The sequence below is a fragment of the Bos taurus genome, chromosome 26, assembly GCF_002263795.3.
Source record: "Bos taurus isolate L1 Dominette 01449 registration number 42190680 breed Hereford chromosome 26, ARS-UCD2.0, whole genome shotgun sequence".
NCBI lineage: Eukaryota > Metazoa > Chordata > Mammalia > Artiodactyla > Bovidae > Bos > Bos taurus.
This window is the reverse complement of record NC_037353.1, coordinates 8676004-8680952: the sequence shown is the minus strand read 5'-3', so window position 1 is coordinate 8680952 and position 4949 is coordinate 8676004. Positions and strand designations below refer to the sequence as shown.

The 4949-nt window shown below is 41.8% G+C and overlaps 1 non-coding gene across 1 annotated transcript; it reads left to right on the top strand.

Moving 5' to 3' along the window:
- Window positions 1-477: 477 nt before the first annotated feature.
- Window positions 478-581, top strand: LOC112444546 (U6 spliceosomal RNA). The gene has a single exon (XR_003032902.1). It is a non-coding gene; the product is annotated as a U6 spliceosomal RNA (small nuclear RNA).
- The last annotated feature ends 4368 nt before the right edge of the window (window positions 582-4949 follow it).

Sequence of the window (4949 nt, the reverse complement as noted above, 5' to 3'; positions counted from 1 at the left end):
GGTTTCAAGACATATAGAAATCTCCTGGGCATCACCCCAGAGATGATTTCAGAGCATATTGTTCCAGAGAGGGAGACTGGTAAGCCCAAAGCAAGCGGAAACAGACCACATCTTGTTTCTCTAGGTTTCAAACTCGTGCCAAGTACTGTGTCTTGTCTTAGAGTTTCAGTGAAGGAGTGAGAAGGTTATCACATAGTTGAAGTGTATATATGAATATGTCTATTGAAATTGAAACTGAAGTCTGATAGTTTCTAATAGTAATTCTGGTTACTATTTGGCAGCCCAATTTGATAAAAATGGGTTTGACTAAGGTCTGTGGCTATTTTTTTGTAAATCTAACATACAGATTCTTCTGCTTATGTTTGGCCAAAATAAATTTGAAATATGTGTACAGTATACAGGAATTTAGAAAATACAATTTTTATAAGTATTTCAGCATGTAAGAGCTTTAGATGTCCTCTTTTGAAACACACGAGAGTGCTCGCTTTGGCAGCACATATACTAAAATTGGAATAATACAGAGATTAACATGGCCCCTACACAAGGATGATACTCAAATTTGTGAAGCATTCCATATTTTTATTTATTTTCAGGGAAGTAATGGAGAAACAGACATAAAGAACAGACTTATGGTCATGGAGAGAGGGGAGGAGAGGGTGAGATGTATGAAGAGAGTAACGTGGACACTTACATTGCCATAAATGTAAAATAGCCAGTGGGAATTGCTGTATGTCTCAGGGAACTCAACAGGGACTCTGTATCAACCTAGAGGGGTGGGATGGCGAGGGAGGTTAAAGAGGGAAGGGACATGTGTATACCTATAGCTGATTCATGTTGAGGTTTGACAGAAAACAACAAAATTCTGTAAAGCAATTATCCTTCAATTAAAATATAAATTAATAAAAAAAATACACAAGGAAGTAGAAATTTCTTTTAGGGGTTTCAGGAGCCAAAGCTTTTGAAGACCACTTGTCTGTATTATCCTTGAGGATATGCCTGGATATGCCTGCCTGACAGCAAGTGCCTCTGCCCTCAGAGAGCCCCAGAGTCTCCTTGTTTTTTGCCTCCTGCATCTTTACTTACCCCCAACCCCAGCTTCAGGATCCTGCCATTACCATCACTCAGCCCCCATATCATTTCCTCTATGAACCAGCTGATTGATTGATTTCTGTATTTAGTAGTTGCCTGGTGATTTGAAGATAGAGTGTGAATGGTAGAGCAAAATTTTCATCAGGCAAGGGCTGAAGAAGAGGAGGGTTTATCGGGCATGTTATTGATCACCTCTCCTGTGTCAGGGTGATGTGGCGGCTGCAACTGGAATCCAAAGATGTGAATTCACATCCTGTATCTGCAACTTACTAGCTCTTTGAACTTCCTTGAGCCTCAGTTGCGTCATTGGTAAACCTAGGGCTCTGTGTGTGAAACTCTAGGATGGTACAAGTGATAGAGGGAAGAACAGAATGGGACTCGAACACCAAATTGACATATGCTCATTAAATAGTAAGTTCCTGAATAGAAGAGTGTATAAAGTTTAAGAGGAAGAAATACATTAAGCCCTTGACTCCATCTGGGGGATCACTGTTAGGATAATTAATGCCTTTCCAGCACTCTGCAGCTTTCACAGCAATATCAACATTTTCTCTGTGTACAGCTCCCACATGCTGTGAAGTAGGTTCTCAGCAGGAAGATGAGGAAAGGCATGCCCCCCACCCAGTCATCTTTGCCAAAAGGAAACAGTTGTGCTGTGAAGGCATACCAGGAGACTGAGCCCCATTGGTTAAAGCAGACATGTCAAGAGCAAGCTCCAAGTTCAGTTCAGTCACTCAGTCGTGTCCGACGCTTTGTGACCCCATGAATCGCAGCACGCCAGGCCTCCCTGTCCATCACTAACTCCCGGAGTTCACCCAAACTCATGTCCATTGAGTCGGTGATGCCATCCAACCATCTCATCCTCCATTGTCCCCTTTTCTCCTGCCCTCAATCTTTCCCAGCATCAGGGTCTTTTCAAATGAGTCAGCTCTTCACATCAGGTGGCCAAAGTATTGGAGTTTCAGCTTCAACTTCAGTCCTTCCAATGAACACCCAGACTGATCTCCTTTAGGATGGACTGGTTGGATCTCCTTGTAGTCCATGGGACTCTCAAGAGTCTTCTCCAACACCACAGTTCAAAAGCATCGGTTCTTCAGCACTCAGCTTTCTTTATAGTCCAACTTTCACATCCATACATGACTACTGGAAAAACCTTAGCCTTGACTAGACGGACCTTTGTTGGCAAAGTAATATGCTTTTTAATATGCTCTCTATATTGGTCATAGCTTTCCTTCCAAGGAGTAAGCGTCTTTTAATTTCATGGCTTCAATCACCATCTGCAGTGCTTTTGGAGCTCCCCAAAATAAAGTCAGCCACTGTTTTCACATCTATTTGCCATGAAGTGATGGGACTGGACGCTATGATCTTAGTTTTCTGAATGTTGAGCTTCAAGCCAACTTTTCCACTCTCCTCTGTCACTTTCATCAAGAGGCTCTTTAGTTCTTCACTTTCTGCCGTAAGGGTGGTGTCATCTGCATATCTAAGTTTATTGATATTTCTCCCAGAAATCTTGATTCCAGCTTGTGCTTCTTCCAGCCCAGCATTTCTCATGATGTACTCTGCATAGAAGTTAAATAAGCAGGCGGACAATATACAGCCTTGACGTACTCCTTTTCCTACTTGGAACCATTCTGTTGTTCCATGTCCAGTTCTAACTGTTGCTTCCTGACCTGTATACAGGTTTCTCAAGAGGCAGGTCAGGTGGTCTGGTATTCCCATCTCTTGAAGAATTTTCCACAGTTTATTGTGATCCACAGAGTCAAAGGCTTTGGCATAGTCAATAAAACAGAAAGAGATGTTTCTCTGGAACTCTCTTGCTTTTTTGATGATCCAGCAGATGTTGGCAATTTGATCTCTGGTTCCTCTGCCTTTTCGAAAACCAGCTTGAACATCTGGAAGTTCATGGTTCATGTATTGCTGAAGCCTGGCTTGGAGAATTTTGAGCATTACTTTACTAGCGTGTGAAATGAGTGCAATTGTGCGGTAGTTTGAGCATTCTTTGGCATTACCTTTCTTTGGGATTGAAATGAAAACACCTTTTCCAGTCCCATGGCCACTGCTGAGTTTTCCAAATTTGCTGGCATATTGAGTGCAGCACTTTCACAGCATCATCTTTCAGGATTTGAAATAGCTCCACTGGAATTCCATCACCTCCACTAGCTTTGTTCTCAGTGATGCTACCTAAGGCCCACTTGACTTCACATTCCAGGATGTCTGGCTCTAGGTGAGTGTGAGTGATCACACCATTGTGATTATCTGGGTCATTAAGATCCTTTTGTACAGTTCTGTGTATTCTTGCCACCTCTTCTTAATATCTTCTGCTTCTGTTAGATCCATACCATTTCTGTCCTATATTGAGCCCATCTTTGCATGAAATGTCCCTTGATATCTCTGATTTTCTTGAAGAGATCTCTAGTCTTTCCCATTTTGTGTTTTCCTCTATTTCTTTGCATTGATCACTGAGGAAGGCTTTCTTATCTCTCCTTGTTATTCTTTGGAACTCTGCATTCAAATGGGTATATCTTTCCTTTTCTCCTTTGCTTTTTGCTTCTCTTCATTTCACAGATATTTGTAAGGGCTTCTCAGACAGCCGTTTTGCTTTTTTGCATTTCTTTTTCTTGGGGATGGTCTTAATACTTGTCTCCTGTACAATGTCATGGACCTCCATCCATTATTCATCAGGCATTATGTCTTTCAGATCTAGTCCCTTAAATCTACTTCTCACTTCTACTGTATAGTCATAAGGGATTTGATTTAGATCATACCTGAATGGTCTAGTGGTTTTCCCCACTTTCTTCAATTTAAGTCTGAATTTGGCAATAAGGAGTTTTGATCTGAGCAACAGTCAGCTCCCTGTCTTGTTTTTGATGATTGTATAGAGCTTATCCATCTTTGGCTGCAAAGAATATAATCAATCTGACTTCAGTGTTGACCATCTAGTGATGTCCATGTATAGAGTCTTCTCTTGTGTTGTTGGAAGAGGGTGTTTGCTATGACCAGTGTGTTCTCTTGGCAGAAATCTATTAGCCTTTGCCCTGCTTCATTCTGTATTCCAAGGCCAAATTTGCCTGTTACTCCAGGTGTTTCTTGACTTCCTACCTTTGCATTCCAGTCCCCTATAATGAAAAGGACATCTTTTTTGGGTGTTAGTTCTATAAAGTCTTGTAGGTCTTCATAGAACTGTTCAGCTTCTTCAGCATTAATGGTTGGGGCATAGACTTGGTTTACTGTGATATTGAATGGTTTGCCTTAGAAACGAACAGAGATCATTCTGTCATTTTTGAGATTGCATTGAAGTACTGCATTTCAGACTCTTGTTGACTATGATGGCTACTCCATTTCCTGCCCACAGTAGTAGATATAATGGTCATCTGAGTTAAATTCACCCATTCCAGTCCACTTTCATTTGCTGATTCGTAAAATGTTGATGTTCACTCTTGCCATCTTCTGTTTGACCACTTCCAATTTTCCTTGATTCATGGACCTAACATTCTAGATCCCTATGCAATATTGCTCTTTACAGCATCGAACCTTGATTCTATCACCAGTGCCATCCACAGCTGGGTGTTGATTTTTCTTTGGGTCCATCCCTTCATTCTTTCTGGAGTTATTTCTCCACTGATCTCTAGTAGCATATTGGGCACCTCCCGACCTGGGGAGTTCCTCTTCAGTGTCCTATCTTTTTGCCTTTGCGTACTGTTCATAGGGTTCTCAAGGCAAGAATGCTGAAGTGGTTTGCCATTCCCTTCTCCAGTGGACCACATTCTGTCAGACCTCTCCACCATGATCCGTCCATCTTGGGTGGCCCCACACAGCATGGCTTAGTTTCACTGAGTTAGACAAGGCTGTGGTCCATGTGA